The sequence below is a fragment of the Oryctolagus cuniculus genome, chromosome 17, assembly GCF_051225735.1.
Source record: "Oryctolagus cuniculus isolate XC-2025 breed Fujian yellow rabbit chromosome 17, ASM5122573v1, whole genome shotgun sequence".
NCBI lineage: Eukaryota > Metazoa > Chordata > Mammalia > Lagomorpha > Leporidae > Oryctolagus > Oryctolagus cuniculus.
In genome coordinates, this window is record NC_142883.1 from 67,214,504 (window position 1) to 67,232,847 (window position 18,344).

The 18,344-nt window shown below is 44.5% G+C and overlaps 1 pseudogene; it reads left to right on the plus strand.

Moving 5' to 3' along the window:
* The first annotated feature begins 16,166 nt into the window (after positions 1 to 16,166).
* Positions 16,167 to 17,663, plus strand: LOC127486380 (nucleus accumbens-associated protein 1 pseudogene; annotated as a pseudogene).
* Positions 17,664 to 18,344: the final 681 nt, after the last annotated feature.

Here is an 18,344-nt window from a genome sequence, read left to right on the forward strand (position 1 = left end):
GTCTATCATTTTGGTTGTAATTACATTGAAGCTGTGAATTGCTTCAGGTATCATGGACTTCTACTAGTATTAATTTTTCTAATCTGCATACAGAGAACTTTGTGGGTTTTTTTTTTGTCTTCTTCACATTCTTTCATCAGTGCTTTGCAATTTTTATTGTAAATGTCTTTCACGTCCTTGGTTAAATTTTATTCTGGGTGATGGGAGGGCAGATCTTGGCCTCACAGTTAAACTGTTAAGACACTCGTGTCCCATTTGGAGTGCCTGGGTTCAATACCCGATTTCACTACTTACTCCAGCTTCCTGCTACTCCAGACCCTCAGAGGCAATGGTAATGACTCAAGTAATTTGCCTTCCATTTCTGGGACCTGGGTTGAGTCCTTGGATTTTAGGCCTGACCTAACCCTTTCTGTTGTGGCATTTAGAGATTGAACCAGCAAATGGGAGCTGCCTGTCTCTGTCTGTGTCTCTCTCTCAAATAAATTTTTAAAAATTAAAGCTTATTTCAAGATATTTCATTTTTCTATAACTATTGCTAATAGGATTGCTCTTAATTTCTCTCTTAGTGAGCCCATTATTGATGATAAAAATACTGCTATTTTTAGGTCTCAATTTTGTTTCCTGCAGCTTTACTGAATTAATTAATCAGTTCTGATAGTTTCTTGGTGGAGTCTACATTACTCTGTATAAAGAGTTACATCATCTGCAAATAGGGATACTTCAACTTCTTTCAACTTCTTCCTTTCTTTCTTTCTTTTTTTTTTGCACAGGCAGTTAGACAGTGAGAGAGAGAGACAGAAAGGTCTTCCTTCCGTTGGTTCACCCCCCAAAATGGCCACCATGGCTGGCGCGCCGTGCCGATCCAAAGCCAGGAGCCAGGTGCTTCCTCCTGGTCTCCCATGTGGGTGCAGGGCCCAAGTACTTGGGCCATCCTCCACTGCCTTCCCGGGCCACAGCAAAGAGCTGGACTGGAAGAGGAGCAACCAGGACAGAATCTGGTGCCCCGACTGGGTCTTGAACCCGGGGTGCCAGCGCCGCAGATGGAAGATCTTAGAAAAAAAACATCAGAGGCCGGCGCCGCGGCTCACTAGGCTAATCCTCCTCCTTGCGGCGCCGGCACACCGGGTTCTAGTCCCGGTCGGGGAACTGGATTCTGTCCCGGTTGCCCCTCTTCCAGGCCAGCTCTCTGCTGTGGCCAGGGAGTGCAGTGGAGGATGGCCCAGGTGCTTGGGCCCTGCACCCCATGGGAGACCAGGAGAAGCACCTGGCTCCTGCCGTCGGATCAGCACTGTGCACCCGCCGCAGTGCGCCAGCCGTGGCGGCCATTGGAGGGTGAACCAACGGCAAAGGAAGACCTTTCTGTCTGTCTCTCTCTCTCACTGTCCACTCTGCCTGTCAAAAAATTAAAAAAATAAAAAATGAAAAAAAATGCAGACATCTTTTGAAAAAAAAAGAAAAGAAAAAAAGATCAGAGCCAAAGCAAATAGAAAAATTTTTTTCTTTTTTTTTCTTTTTTTTTTTAATTGAGAGGCTGGTGTTGTGGCATAGCTGGTAAAATGACTACCTGCAATGCCAGCATCCTGTATAGGCACCAGTTCAAGTTCTGGCTGTCCCGCTTCCAATCTAGCTCCCTAATGCACCTGGGAGAGCAGTGGAAGGAGTCCAAAGTGCTTGGACCCCAGAATCCATGTGGAAGACTCAGAAGATCCTGGATCCTGACTTCGGTCTGGCCCAACCCTAGTCCTTTATGTTCGGTTCGGGAGTGAACCAGCAGATGAAAGATATCTCTTTCTGTCTCTTCCTCCTCTGTGTACAACTCTGCTGTCCAAATAAATAACACAAATAAAAAAAATTAAAAAGTGATTGATTTATTTGAAAGGCAGAGTGACAGGAGGGAAAGGGGGGAGGGAGGGAGAGAGAGCTTTCACCTGGTGGTTTCACAAATGGCCACATCCAGGTCTGGGTCAGGCCAAAGCCAGGAGCCAAGAACTCCATCCTGGTTTTACACATGGGTGGCAGAGGCTCAAGTACTTGAGTCATCATCTGCTTCTTCCAAGGTGCATTAGCGTGGAGCTAGATTAAATGTGGAATAACTGGGGCTAGTGCTGTAGCATAGTAGTCTAAGCCTCTGCCTGTGGCACTGGCATCTCATATGGTTGCTGGTTTGTATCCAGGCTGTTCCTCTTCCAATCCAGCTTTCTGCTATGGCCAGAAAAAGCAGTGGAAGATGGCCTAAGTGCTTGGGCTCATGTATGTGTGTGGGAGACCCAGAAGAAACTCCTGGCTCCTGGCTTCAGAACAGCCTACCATTGGCCATTGTGGCCATTTGGGGAGTGAACCAGCAGATGAAAGAACTTTCTCTCCATCTCCCCCCTCTCTGTAACTCTACCTCTCAAATAAATAAATAAATCCTTAACAAAAAAGTGGAATACCTGAGACTGGAACTTGCAGTCCAGTATGTGGTGCAGGCTTCCCAAGCTGTAGCTTAGCCAACTGGATCACAATACCATCCCCAGATCTTTATCAATTCTTCCATTGCACTAACATTTGGTTTGGTTTATTCTTGTTTTTCTAGGTCCTTGATATACATTGTTAGGTTGTATGTTTTATAACTTCTTTTTTTTCTTGCTCTTCCTTTTTTTTTATTGAAAGGCAGAATGACAGAAAAAGAGGGACAGAGAGAAAAAGAGATGTTCCATCTGCTGGTTCATTCCCCAAATGAATGCAACTGCCTGGGCTTGGCCAGGCTGAAGCCAGGAGTCTGGGACTCCATGTGAGTCTCCCACATGAGTTGCAGGGACCTAAATACTTGGGCTGTCTCCTGCTGCTTTCATAGGCACATTAGCAGGGAGCCGGATCATAAGCAGAACAGGCAGAACTCAAACAGGTGCTCAGATATGGAACATCCATGTCATGAGTGGCAGCTTAACCCCGTGTGACACAACACCAGGCACTGATCATTTTTTTAATGTAGGGACTTACTATTTTATATTCATTCTTAGGAATCCCCAGAATTTGTATATTTCTCTTAATATTGGCCTGCACAGTTCAAAGGCTATCTCCATTTTATATCCTTTTTTTTTTGGAGGGGAGGGGGGTCTGGTTTATTCCAACAGATGTCTTGAATTTCAGATAATATTTTTTTCTTAGCTTGGTCTAGTCTGTTGTTGAGGCTTTCAGCTGTACTTTTTATTCAACACTGAATTTCTCCATTTTCAAGATTTCTGTTTGACTCTTTTTCAAGATCTCTCTATCTTTGCTGAATTTCTCATTAAAGCCATGAATTGTTTTCTGGCTGTTGTTCATCTCAGAGTGTGTTTTCTCTTGTATCTCTTTGAGCATCCTAGTAATCATTACTTTGAATATCAGGTATTTTTAAGTCTCTTTTCCTTGGAATTTGTTACTCAAGCATTATTTTTTCCTTTGGAGGTGTTATACTGCCTTGCCTTTTCATACTTCAGTGTTCCTACATGGATATTTGTCATCTGGCAGAATAGCTGTTTCTTTCACAAGATTGATTTGTTTATTTGAGGCAAAGTTACAGAGAAAGGGGAAGAGACAGAAAGAAAGATCTTCCATCCAGTGGTCACTCCCCTAAATGGCCACAATGACTAGAGATGGGCTGATCCAGAGCCAGGAACCAGGAGCTTCTTCCAGGTCTCCCCATGCAGGAGCAGGGGCCCAAGTACTTGGGCCATCTTCTGCTGCTTTTCCAGGCCATACCAGAGAGCTGGATCGGAAGAGGAGCAGCTAGGACACAAACCAGCACCCATCTGGGATGCCGGCACTGCAGGTGGAGGCTTAGCCTACTAAGCCACAGCACTGGACCCTTCTTTCACTTTTAATCAGTTGATTTTGTGTAAAAGACTTTTTCCTAAAAATGTGTATTTGGGTATCTGGTAAGAATTTTGGCTTTATTTTAATTTGGATGCTGTGAAGTCTCCCAGTGTCTTCTTTCATAGCAAAGGATGACAGTGGCATTTGGGACATGTGGTTCTCTTCTCAGTCCTCGAGGAATGCATGGTTCTTGGTAGCAGCTCGTATGGCAGAGTCCAGGGCCACAAGGGTACCACCCTCAGTCCACTGTGCCTGAGGTGCAGGAATGCTGCCCTGAGGTCTGACGTGGTTGCTCAGGTGCTCACGTAGGCAGGGATATGTTTGCTGTCACAGAGGCACTAAGTCCAGCAAGGATTCAGGAGTTCCTGGAGTGCCAGCCCCATGCTTCCATACAATGCCTGAATACCCATCTGCCTTTTTTTTTTACCCCAGTTACTCTCTCTGTGTTGTACTGCCTGGAGTTGAGGGTTGAGGGAGGATTGGAATGAGCAGTCTTGTGGCCACCTATGCTACAATGCTAGATCAAACCTAAGTCCTTCAGCCTGCAAAAAAAAAAAAAAAAAAAAAAAAAAAAAGGCCTGCAGACTCGGGTATGGTCAAGCGCAAATTTGTCATGACCTGCCAACTGCTGACATGGACTTGCTACCTGAGACCACTGCAATCAACCACATGTGATGTCGGCCTGGATATAAGTCTAATTCACTGGGGCTGTGGTCTCCACCTGTGACAAGGGCTGGTCCTCTGTCTACAAGCACTGACCGTGGGACTATTAATACCTGCCAAGCGATGGTTTTACCAGATCTGTGATGCAGTTCTGTGCTCACTTTATTGCCCTACTCCCTCATGGCTGGACCTTGTTCCTCGCTTGCCTGTGGTCGGGGAACAGGGATGGGGGAGATCTCTTGGCTGTCCATTTTGAGAGTAAGTTGGCATTATCTTGTAGTTGTGTGCCAAGCCCTTAGGAGGTTGAAGGTGATGCAGGGAGAAAGAGTTGTCTGTTCCTACATGGGTGTAGTTCTTCATCTGGTGTTAGGGCAGGTTTGTCTCTGTCTGCACATGCAGGTCCGGTTATAGGAGCCTTGCTGTCTGTCTGGTGCCACTGTAGTGGGACTGCTACTGATCTCAATTTCCTGCCCTACTCCTTTGTGGTTGGTCTTCTTTGCTGTCTGCTTGAAGGTAAGCAGCTTTAAGGCTAGGTCCTAACTCACTTTACTGCCCTGCTGCCCAGGGACTGGAGTTTGCCCTGCTGTGTGCTGGAGTTTGAGGCAGGAGTACATGGCTGAGGAGGATCCAAAGTCTTAGTCTGTGAGTCCTGTCCAGGAGGCAGAGACCATGGCGTCCTCTCTGAGTCTGGATTTCACAGTCGCAAGCCTGGTCTTGAGTTTCAAGTCTAAGGTCTGGACTTCCCTCTTCCCCAGGCAGTAATTGTTTCTCTCTAGACTGGGCTGCTCGGAGCTTGGGGAAGGGTGATGTAGTAAAAATTTCCTTCTTACCCTTAAAAAACAAGAAAAATGATTGATTGATTTGAAAGGATTAGCATCAGAGACAGAGAGAGAGATCTTTGATCCACTGGTTCACACCTTTGATGGCCTCAATGGCTAGATCTGGGCTAGATCAAAGCCAGGAGTCAGAAACTCCCTCAGTATCTCACAGAGGTGTCAGGGGCCCAAGCATTTGGACCATCATCTGGTGATGTTCCAATTGCATTAACAGGGACTGGATTGGGAAGCAGAGTCACTTGAGACAGGAACCTAAGCTCCCAAATCAGCTGTGATTTAATTCACTGTGCCACAGTGCCCCTTGTTGCCTTCTTCACTACCTTGTTATTTTTTTTTATTTTTTATACATTTTTTTTATTTGACAGGTAGAGTTACAGACAGTGAGAGAGAGAGACAGAGAGAAAGGTCTTCCTTCCATTGGTTCACTCCCCAAGGCTGCTATGGCCGGCGCTGTGCCGATCTGAAGCCAGGAGCCAGGTGCTTCTTCCTGGTCTCCCATGCAGGTGCAGGGGCCCAAGCACCTGGGCCATCCTCCACTGCCCTCCTGGGCCACAGCAGAGAGCTGGACTGGAAGAGGAGCAACCGGGACTAGAACCAGCATCCATATGGGATGCCAGAACCACAGGCACTGTGGTCACCTTGCTTTGGCTTTTGTGAAGGTGAATTAGTTTGTGAACAGCTATTCAAATTAATATCTGTGTTGAGAGAAGTTCACCTGAATATCTTACTCAGCAGCGATTTGGTCCTTCCCAGGGAGAAGTTTTGAAAGTTAGTTAGTTTAGCTTTTTGAATCTAGAAGTTAAATTATTTCTTGAACAAGAAAAAAGCCACACATCAATTTATACTCTCTTGAACTGCTGAGTGTATTTTAAAAATGATTTGAAGTCTTGATAGTAAAGATTTTTATATATCTTTATAAGTAATCAGCAACTTGAAAGGATGCAGGAAATACCTTCCCATCATTCACATTTTTTGGTTTAGTACCTTTTGCATTCATAGGTAAGATTGTCATACAACTCATTTAAATAATAGACAGCAGTTCAAAGTATTAAAGGAGAGAGTGATAGTGGGACACAATCCTTCTTTGGACAACAAGATTTAAAATTCAGAAATTTGAGTTCTAGTCACACTCATACAATAAAATTTTATTTTATTTAATGATATGAGCTGATTGGAATCAATTAATCTGGCAGTTATACTACAGATAAGGGGGATCAACCTGAATCCTTTCCCCTCCATGCCACCATCTTAAATTTCTAAGGCCTAGATATTTTAATTATTTTTCCACAGTTTCATACCTTAGTAGGTAGCAGAGGAGGAAGGAAGGACTAGAATTAAGCTTCCTTTTCTGATAGCATTGTTTTCCTGACTTCATTTCGTTGCCTGATTTTTGTTGTGAATTTATAATTATATGATACAAACTTTGTATGTTCTTAAGAATAAATACATGATTTAGGGAAGCAAAATGGAAAAAGCACAAAGAAATAAGACAAAGTTGACATCTTAGCTCTACCACTTACTAAACGTATAACTTGAGGCAAGGTAACTAACCTCTCTGATTGCTAATTACCTCATCTGTAAAATTATATTTTCAATAGCACCTATGTCATACAGTTGTAGTTACCTATAAATTGTGTGGAACCCCTGGCCCCATTACATAACATATAGTTACTAGGTAACAAGTTTTCTTTCTTCACATGTTCTTTCCCTCTCTTTTCTAAAGTTTCCTTTAACTTTCAATCAACTGTTTCACCTGACAAATTTGGCCCTTATCTCAGAAAGTTTTTTTAAAAAATCACTTATAGTTCTAAATTGGTAATAAATGAGTATTTTAAGAATCTGATTTATCTACAATTACTTGTAGCTTATATAGTGTGAATCTTTATGTGACCTGTTCTTATATTTAGTCTAACAATCTCATTATATTTAGTCTAACAATCTCATTATATTTAGTCTAACAATCTCATTATCAGATGTTCTTATTTCTAGTTTCCGTATTTGTTCCAGAAGCACCACAACCTTTATAGTTATGATTTCAGGGAGCACAATATGTGCAACCTTGTTTTTTTTTTTTTTTTTTTTTTTCAGAAACCAAAGACAAAACATGACCTTTTGTTGTAATCTCCACAGTGGAGACACTTTTGAGAGGAGAAAGAAATATTTTTGATTGATGAAAATGTCTTCTTGACAAATGATAGTAGAACTGGTCAGTATCTCTTTTTATATATTGTATGAGTATAATTTCTCTGAACTAATTGATTACTTAAGGCTCTGAAATTACTACCTTCCATTAAAAAGGTTAGCTGATTTTTGTGTCTGTAGCCTTACATTAACTTATTTTTGCATTTATAGTCTTGAATTAAGTAACCAAGCTGGTTTGACCCTACTGTGACAGTGTGAGCTCCTTTCCTTTGGAAACCACTTCAAGCCATTTTGATTATCTTCCACCAGGCTGTATGTGTTGTGTGTGTGTGTGTGGGAGGGTTGTTTAAGTTTGCTTATTTACATAGTCAGCCATAAGCCCCATCATCCAAGGCATGTCAGTGTTTATCTTCGAGTAGACAGGCATTCGTTTGAAACATAGGGTAAGCTGCTCTGAATCAGTCCCTTCCCCTACACAGACTTCTTTTTGTTGTTGTTGTTGGCACTGTATTCCAGGTTGAAATGCCTCCGCGTCAGTGCCATGGGTCACTGTTGGTAATATATATTAGTGTGTTGTGCTTTGTAGGTATGGTGGTAAAAATACGTAACATAACCTACATATTTGGTCAATAATACTGAAGTTATTTGAGGAAATATTGCATAAACATTCAAAAGTAGAAACCTTTTTAAAAATTTACAACAACTTCTTATTTGTTTACTTACTAACTTGCTTAGTAGTAATATATTGAACTCTAATTTTCATTATCTGATATTTGACTTCACAGCAGGCTGTTATACTCAACAATATGGTTTAAGGGAGAAATTTTCAAAGAAATTTTATTAGAAATGGAGATTTAAGATTTGTCTATTTTGTAGACACATTGCCTTGATTGTTGGGACACAGTGGCAGCAGTTAATTTTTTTAAGATTTATTTTATTTATTTGAAAGACAGAGTTACAGAGAGAGGTAGAGCCAGAGTGGGGGGATCTTCCATCCTTGGTTCACTTCCCCAGATAACTGCGATGGCCAGAGCTGAACTGATCCGAAGCCAGGAGCCAGGAGCTTCTTCCAGGTCTCCCACATGGGTGCAGTGGCCCAAGGACTTGGGCCATCTTCCACTGCTTTCCCAGACCATAACAGAGAGCTGCATTGGAAATGGAGCAGCTGGGACAGAAACTGGTGCCCATATGGGATGCTGGCACTACAGGCTAGGGTTTTAACCTGCTGTGCCACAATGCCGACTGCTGTAGCAGTTAGTTTTCTCATTTTATTGTTAATTCAGGGCTTTCAAGTACTTTTCAGAGCTCTTTCTCTCCCTACTCAAGAGAATACATCTTCAGTCATTTTGCGTATCTTTCTTGTACTTCCTTTGTAGACAAGCCTATGTGTTAAAACTAATAGACTCAGGGGCCAGCGCTGTGGTCCAGTGGGTTAATGCCCTGGCCTGAAGTGCCCGCATCCCATATGGGTGCTGGTTTGAGACCCAGCTGCTCACATCCTGTCCAGCTCTCTGCTATGGCCTGGGAAAGCAGTAGAAGATGGCCCAAGTCCTTGAGCCCCTGCACCCACACACCCACATGGGAGACCAGGAAGAAGCTCCTGGCTCCTGGCTACAGATTGGCACAGCTTCGGCCTTTGCGGCCATCTGAGGAGTGAACCATTGGATGGAAGATTCTCTCTCTCTCTCTCTCTCTCTCTCTCTCTCTGCCTCTTCTCTTTCTGTGTAACTCTGACTTTCAAATAAATAAATCTTTTAAAAAAGAAAAACTAATAGACCCAAAGGAATCCAAACACAAGCTCCTCCTCTTGGAGAACTTGTGCTTTAGTTAGAGAGAGAAACTTGGAAATAACTAACACAGCTGATAACTGGGGTTACAGTGGAAGCTTTTATCAAGGATCTGGAAAAGACCAAATGGGGTAATTAAAATTAAATGGTACTTAGGAGGAAGATCTGTTTGCTCAGCACTCTAGAGGGGCAGGAGTTTGCAGGGAGATGAGTGATAGGAACACAATCTTCATTTTCTGCTCCTTAGGAATGTATCCTTTTGGTTTCTTCTGCAGTTTGAGAGTGGGTTAGATTTGGTTTTACTTTAGTCAATGACAGAATTGTGCCTTACTGATAAAGATAGCTAATGTGACCCACAATATGGGTAGTCACATAGCTGAGTATCTATTTCATGTGGTGACAGTGTTACTTTGCATGAACTGCTATTTTGATTAAAGTTTTAAATTTAGTTATATTTGAATCTTATCAAAATATTTAACTGAGAGTTGAAAATGAGATCACACACTATTTGAAATATTTGATAATGGGTACTATGTGCCTAGAAATATAAGGAACATCAGTAAGATAGCTATGATATTAAAAATAGCTTGTTACTGAGAAAAATGTTGAAAGTTAAAATATGCCCCAGTATCATCTGTGTATAGGGATACAATTTACATTCTAGGGTTATATGTACAGTATTCAGAGATAGAGAAGTGGTTTAGTCTGGTTGACATATTCTCAAACAGCTCCAAAAACTTTATTCTAATCAACCTGTTCAGATTAGGAAACTAATTCAGGTGCATGCCCTTTAGAAGCAAAACAGGATAGTTGCACACTCTGAACTCTCACCTCTTTTTAAAATGTCCTTTTAGGTCTTAAAGTTATCTTGAACAGCACAATTCTGCTATCATAGAACTAGACTTAGACTTACTGTTCTCTGGATTTTCTTTAGAGCACAATAATAAGTTCACACTCTCCAAGGTAGCTACTGTTTTGCTCCATCCTTTCTCTGTGTTGCCACACCTAGAACCTACTTATCTCCTTTGTACTTTGTAAGTCAGACTTTTTCCCCCATATGAGAGATTTGAGTGAGGGTGGAAGGGCATAAGAGAAATGAATAAAGCCAAAGTGATTTGTTTAGTGATTTTACTACTGCCCCCTTTCTCCTATGCCATCAGAGCTGCTGATAGATTCTAAAGAAGGAACAACCATTTTCCTGCTTCTATATCACTAGATGCCATTTCTAATCATAGTATTTTATGTATTCAACTCAGATGCAGAGATAGAAAGAAACAGAGGCAAACACAGAAAGAGAATTCCCATCTACTGGTTCACTCTCTAAATGACTGTCATGGCTGGAACCAAAGCCAGGAGCTATTAACTGAATTTAGGTCTCTTGCATGTGTGTACGGACCAAGTCACTTTGTCATCACCACCTAATGGGACTACTATAAAGGCTGTATAGAAAAATGAGATTTTTGGGGGTGTTAAACCTCAGTTTTACAGTAATATTTCTGGAAACATCTATTTGGTTCATAAAAAGATATCTGTAGGGCCGGCACCACAGCTCACTTGGCTAATCCTCCACCTGTGGCGCCATTACCCCGGGTTTTAGTCCCTGCTGGGACACCAGATTCTGTCCCAGTTGCCCTTCTTCCAGGCCAGTTCTCTGCTTTGGCCTGGGAGTGCAGTGGAGGATGGCCCAAGTGTTTGGGCCCTGCACCCACATGGGAGACCAGGAGAAGCACCTGGCTCCTGGCTTTGAATCAGCATGGTGCACCGGCTGCAGTGTGCTGGCCGCAGCGGCCATTGGAGGGTGAACCAATGGCAAAAGGAAGACCTTTCTCTCTGTCTCTCTCTCTCTCTCACTGTCCACTCTGCCTGTCAAAAAATAAAATAAAAAAGTAAAGATATCTGTGGTCATATAATTAAATTTTTATGGCATTTATTGGGGGAATATTCAAATTATTAGGAATATAGATAACACAATAGCAAATTTAATATACCAAAGGGAAAATCAGGACCAGATTTAGGTTCTGTTAAAGTATTTGAACTTTAAAATAGTTTAAAATTTTTGTAATAGGGTCACTTATAGCTAACAGAGTTTTGATGAAAATTTAATTTGGAAAAGGAAATAAAAAGAAAATGGTTAATCTTTCATTGTGATTTGGAGAAACTGTTTTTGAAAAATTAGTAAGAAAAATACTACTCCTGGAGCCAGCACTGTGGTGCAGCTGGTTAAACTGCTGCCTATAGCGCCGGCATCCCATATTGGCACCAGTTCAAATCCCGGCTGCTCCAACTCTGATCCAGCTTCCAGCTAATGTTTCTGGGAAAGATGGTGCAGTAGAAGATGGCTCAAGTGCTCAGGCCCTTGCACCCATGTTGGAGACCCAGATGAAGTTCCTGGATCCTGGCTTTAGCAGTGACCAGCCCCAGCCGATGTAGTCACTTGGAGAGTGAACCAGCATACTCTAACCAACCAGAATATAATCAGAAACTTAGAGGAGAATAATTGAATGGCTGAAAGGTCTGCTGATTAAAGTATATTTCATCACAGGAAGGCTTTACCAATCAATCCTATTTTCTTCCATTTAGTCTTATTTCTCATTTCTCCCTTTATTTAAAATTTAAGAAGATGATGATGTCAAAATAGACTGAAATATGCAATAAGTGTAAAGTCTGAGCAAATGACAAAGGTGTATAGATTTGAGATTTCTAAAAGCTAATGTCCAGTAGTCTCCTCTTATTCCCTAGTACATTCTAAGACCTCAGGAGTGTTGTGTACATCCGTAGATGCATGAAACCACAGAAAATTCACGCCTTGGCCCTCCAAACTAAGTCCTTACTATCACACACTATGGCTGAAACTTCTGTAATTTTAGGTACAAGGCTAAAGTAGCCTGACATTCTTTTTCTCCCCTCACAAGATCATTGATAAAAGTTTCATCCCTAATGTAGGTCAACGTCAGGGTATATATTTTTTCTTTAATAAGTCAAACTGTTTTACCTTTTTAGTTTGCTTTTCTGTGAGATACCTGAATTACCACATCACTATTCTTGTGCTTTGGAGTCATTATTAAACAGAATAAAGCTTCCTTGAGCATAAGCATTGTGACTCCCTAACAGCCACTCTGATGACTTGAAATGGCTCCCAAGTGGCTAATGGGTAGTAGTGTGCACAACATGGATACACTGGGCAAGACAGAGCACAATGGCATGAGATTTCATCACGCCACTCATTACCACGTATAGTTTACAACTCTGAAATTGTTTACTTCTGGAATTTTCCATTTAATATATTTGGACCCTCATTGACCAGGCATAACAAGCCGTAAAAAGCGAAACTGCACATAAGTGAGGACTACTGTATGAGCATTAGATGGACTGGTAACAGATAGCCCTGATGGGCATATGAGAAATGCCTCTAAAATAGAAAGGAGAGGTCTACAGACAAAACCATTATTTAATGTAGGGACACATAGCCATGTATTTTTGAACTGTACACCACATATGGGCGAAAACAACTTTAAAGTTTTGGAATGTATTGGTACTCTGCCTGGCGCTGCAGGTGGATAAAGGATGTTCAGCCAGTAAAGTCTATGCAGATCTTCCAAAATCTTAAAAATCTGAAACACTTCTGAATCCTAACCATATTGGATAAGGATATTCACCTTGTAATGATTTTTAGTGAGTTTTTTAGTAGGCTTAGGTGGTGATGTACATCTCCATAAGCCTCTGTGTATTGTTTATTCAAGTACCTTAATCCCAACAAATTTGAAGTACATATTTGACCTTCAACTAAAGTTGATCACATGACCCATTTACTTTCTTTTTAACCTGTCCTTTCTTAGTTCTTTTAGACAATCTGTTGCTGAGTCTGGTTATATCCATATCTAGATCAGGGTCTTTCCAGCAATGCCACCATTGGTACCTAATAGAGCTAACACTGCTGCCACTGAAGATGGACTTTCCTCACTTTCACATGTGTATGTGACAAGAGTTTGGTGAGAGGAGACAGTGGCTGAGGGTGGTGGTGGTGACAGAAATACCATGGGAAAAGGCAATGAGAGGGATGGGAAGGAAAAAGAAACTCTTACATGCTTATCTGATAGTTCTGACTAGTGCCACTATGCATTTAGAATTATGACATACTGTATAAAAGCCTCTTTTAAGGAATTATTTTGATTTATTTGACCACATGTATTAGTTAACAAAGTTTTTTTTTAAATTGAATTGTATTTAGTTACACAGAAATGCACAAATACACACACTCTCAGTGAGAAGAAAGAGAAGAGAGAGAGAGAGGAGAGAGAAAGCTTAGATCCCCTAGTTGGAGAGAGAGAGAGAGGAGAGAGAGAGAGAGAAAGCTTAGATCCCCTAGTTGGCTCTCCAAATGCCACAGTGGCAGTTAGGCCATGCAAACACTGGAGCTGAGAACCAATTCAGGTCCCATCCTAGGTGGCAGAGACCCAAGTACTTGAGCTATCACCTGCTGCCTCCCAGAATGTACATTAGCAGGAAGCTAGAAATGGGGGTAGAACTGAGATTCAGATCAGACACTGATATGGGATGTGGGCATGTTAACTGGCTTTTTAACCACCAGGTCAAATGTCTGAACCTTTTTACTTTTAATGTTTGTTTTCTTTCTCCAGTTATACTACATATGATTATGTATCATGTGTAGATTTATCTTTATATTCCTTGAAACTTTACAGTTTTGCTTTAAAACCAGTGTGTGTGTGTGTGTGTGTGTGTGTGTGTGTGTGTGTATTATCATTGTTAAAATATTTTGAGCTTCACTGTCCAATATGGGAACCATTAGCCATATAAATTTTGACTTAAATTAGTTAAAATAAAATATGTAATTCTTCAACTGCATTAGCCATATTTCAACTTCTCAGTTACTATGTGTGATGAGTGGTTACCATTTTGGACAGTTAGTTATGGAACATTTCTGTATTTTCAGAAAATTTTGTTGGATAGTGTTGGTGTAGAACTTGTAGAGTGAATGATAGATTCACTTAAAATGTAACTTATTTTCATCTTTAAAAAGAAAATATTTAACAGAAACATCTATTTCTATTTTTATAATATTCCATGAGTCCATCTAGTGTTGGAAAACATGCTTTAAGAGATAAGATGGAGACCAGCATCATTGTGCAATGGGTTAAGCCATCACCTTTGACAGCAGCACCCTGTACAAGGGCAGGTTTCAGTCCCAGATGCTCTGCTTCCGATCCAGCTCCCTGCTAATGCCTGAAAAAAAAGCAGTGGAGGATGGCCCAAGTACTTGGGCCCCTGCCACTCCTGTGGGAGAATGGATGGATTTCCAAGCTCCTGGCTTTGGCCTTGCTCAGCCCTGGGTATTGGGGCCATTTAGGAGGTGAGCTGGTGGAAAGAGGATCTCTCTCTATCTCCTTCTCTGTGACTCTACCTTTCAAATAAATAAATCCATTTTTTGAAAAAAGAGATAAAATGACCTTTTAATTAGAACTTGGGATTTTACTAAATAAATGCCTATTTTTAAATTGTTGGAAAAAAATTGTTCTTGACTGTATAAGTATTTCCTTTTCAGTACTGCTTACATTACAAACTGTGTGGCCAATTCTTTACCTTGTTATAGAAAGCTAGACATCAAGCTTATGTCAGTTATCCTACATACCAACATAAATGAGGTAGGATGGCAGTAAGAAGAGAGTGGGGGAGATATGCAGAGAAACGTCTCAAAGAAGGAAATTTTTCCTTATGTATTGATGATATCAGAAATGCCTTTAGGGGCAAGTATTTGGCCTATCGGTTAAGATGCCTACATCTCACATTGGAGTACCTAAATTTGATCCCTAGCTCCAGTTCCCGATTTCAGCTTCTAGCCAAGGTGGACCCTGGAAGACAGTGGTGATGCCCAAAGTACTTGAGTCCCTACCACCCATATTGGAGCTGTGGATTGAATTCCTGGCTACCAGCTTTGGGCTGGTCCAGGCCTGGCTGTGCAGCCATTTGGGGAATGGACCAGTGGATGGGACATCTCTTTTTCTATCTCTGTTTCACTCTATATCTCTGTCTCTCAAGCAAATCAAGAAAAAAATCAAAAGAAATCACAGTAGACCACAGAATAGAAAATTTATTCACTTCAGATAATATCACAGAGATTTCCTGGTACAGTGTCCTTTCCTCACCTCATTCCTAAATGTTGATCCTGTTTTTAAAAAATAACAGAGTTACCTATTATATATTACAGTTTTATGAAATTAAAAAATGAGGTAAAAACATTCCATAAAGTTAAACTTATGCACATTTTCTTGATTGCTTTTATGAAAGAATAATTGAATTTCCCTACTTTAATGTGACTTTAGAGACTGCTAAATTTTAGTTTTGAAGGAAAAATATATGTTTTTGTAGAAAATCAGGCATTATATCTGACAGTCCATAAGGTTTTTTTAAATTCAGTTCTTTATGTCCTTGTGGATATTGAGGTGGACTCTCAAGATTTCTCAGTCCAAACCTTAACCTAAAAATCATCGTAACTTTAGCAGTCAGTCCTCATGCAGGGAAGTGTTCTTTGCTTTTGTTTCAGTGGGGCCTCCTCATATGGGAACATGTTTCATCTAGACATATGAAGATATTCGTATTAGGCTGATGATAATTGTGCATTCTGTTTTTATATGTATTTAAAATGTGTCAGTGATGTGCCCTGATGTTTCATTATGGAGGGAAAAAAGCACTCCCAGGTCACAGCAGAGAGCCGGACTGGAAGAGGAGCAACCGGGACAGAATCCGGCACCCAGAGCCGCGGTGCCGGCTGTACATCATTTTTTAAAACAATTAAATTTAGCAGTGAGTGGCCACCGCCTCTGCCGCTGTTGTTGAGGTGGAGGCCATGGAGGCCATGGAGGTGGAGGCCAAGGCCCCAGTGCAGGGGGCGCACCCAGGGCTCAGGCCAGGCCTCAGTCGCCGTGGCGCAGCCCCACCATGGCACAGAGCCTGCAGATGGAGATCCCCAACTTCGGCCATGGCATCTTGGAGTGCCTCAGAGAACAGCAGCTGCAGGGCTGCCCTGTGACGTGTCGGTGGTGGTCAGGGGTCAGGCCGTGCTGGCCGCCAGCAGCTCTTACTCCTGTTCAACAGCAGCCGCAGCACCGTGGTGGAGCTGCCGGCGGCTGTGCAGCCGCAGTCCTTCCAGCAGACCCTGAGCTTCCACTACACGGGCCGCTGAGCACGAACGTGGGACCAGTTCCTGCTCACGGACATGGCGGGCTTCCTGCAGATCCAGGAGATCCTGGAGAAAGGCGCAGAGTTCTTCCTGAAGGTGAGATCCCGGAGCGGCGATTCGCAGGGCCTGCACACCTAGGGGCGCCCTCGTCCTAGCCGCAGAGCCCCGTGGCGCAGACTTCCGGCTGGCCCACCTGCAGCTCGCCACTGCCCCTCGTGTCACGGGTCAGGAAGGAGCAGCAGGAGTCGGACTCTGCAGTGCACGCCCGGGGCCAAGCGGCTGTGGGATGGTGGCCCCAAGGAGGCCAGGGGCGGTGGCGGCAGTGGCGGTAGCCGCAAGATGGCCAAGTTCTCCATGCTGGACCTGGCGGCCAACCGGCAGCCCCTGCAGCAGGTCCCTGCCGGGGTGGCCTTGGCTGCGGGGGTGGGGGCAGGGCAGCCGGCCAGCGGGGCGGTGGTGGCCGCTGCGGGCGTGGGAAGCGGGCCCAGCACGTCGGTCCGCAGGGGCCCAGGCACCTGGAGCACCTACACCAGGACAGCCCGACTCCTACCAGGAGGAGGACGACGCGGGGAGGAAGGCTCGGACGAGCAGTGCCGGCAGATCTGCAACAGGTACACCGTGCACAGCGCGATGAACGTGGGCCCGACAGCCGAGAAGGTTGAGGCCCTCCTGGAACCCGCAGTCGGATCCGGGTGCGGCAAGATTGGTGTCGCTCCTGGCTGAGCTACTCGACCAGATCGGCACCCGTTGTCACCCCAAGCTCCAGGAGGAAGGCGGCCCCTCAGAGAAGCCGGAGCTGGTGGCAGGCGCCAAGGTGTGCATCACGAGGGCGCAGCTCAGGAACCCGGCACTAGGTCTTGCCGCGGCCGCTCCTCACCTCCTCCTTTGACCGGAACGCACTGGCCCCCAGCTGTGGCACCGGCAAACCACTAGACAGCCGCGCCCTCCACACCCTCAAGAACCACTGCCGGAACTTCAAGGAGAACGAGAGGAACATCACCGCGGCCGGCGTGTGCCCCAACGCTCGCCGGGTCGTGCGCCAGAGCCGGATGCCCAAGCTGAAGCTGCTCACCCGAGGGCGACCCTACACCGCCTGCATCAGGGATTCAGGCAAGATGGAGCCGGAGGTGGCGGGCGGGGAGTATAGCTTCCAGCCGGCCAGCTATGGGGCGAGGCGGCCCCTTGGCGGAGACCCTGCAGTAACTGCGCCCCCACACCGCACCCAGGAGGGCCGTCACACTCCCCCACTCCACCCGGGAGGGCCGTCACACTTCCCCACCCCACCCGGGGGGCCGTCACACTCCCCCACTCCACCCAGGGGGGCAGTCACACTCCCCCACTATACCCAGGGGGGTCCATCACACTCCCTCCACCCCACCCGGGGGGGCCATCACACTCCCCCACCCCACCCGGGGGGGCCATCACACTCCCCCACCCCACCCGGGGGGACCGTCACACTCTCCCACCCCACTCGGGAGGGCCATCACACTCCCCTCACCCCACCCGGGGGGTCCGTCACACTCCCCTACCCCCATGTCCTCACACACACCTTGGTCAGGAGCTACTGTCTGTCCCTCCCCAGGCCCCGAGGGGGTCGCTGCATGTTCCTGGGTCCCCTCCCCCATCCCAGTCCCTTCCCCCAGTGTGAGCTGCTGGCCAGGGTGGGCAGGGCCGGCAAGGGCGGTCAAGCAGGGGCGGGGGGCATGCCCGGGTTTCCTTCTTCCACACATGGCTCCCCCTTCCCTCACCCCAAGCTTTGTGCCCCCCCCAACACACACACCAGTCCGGGCACGGGGCAGGGGCCTGCCTGGTGGAAGTCCTTCCTCAGCCTCCGCTGAGACTGGAGGGGTCGCTCAGGACCCCTCCGCACCCCTACCCATCCCC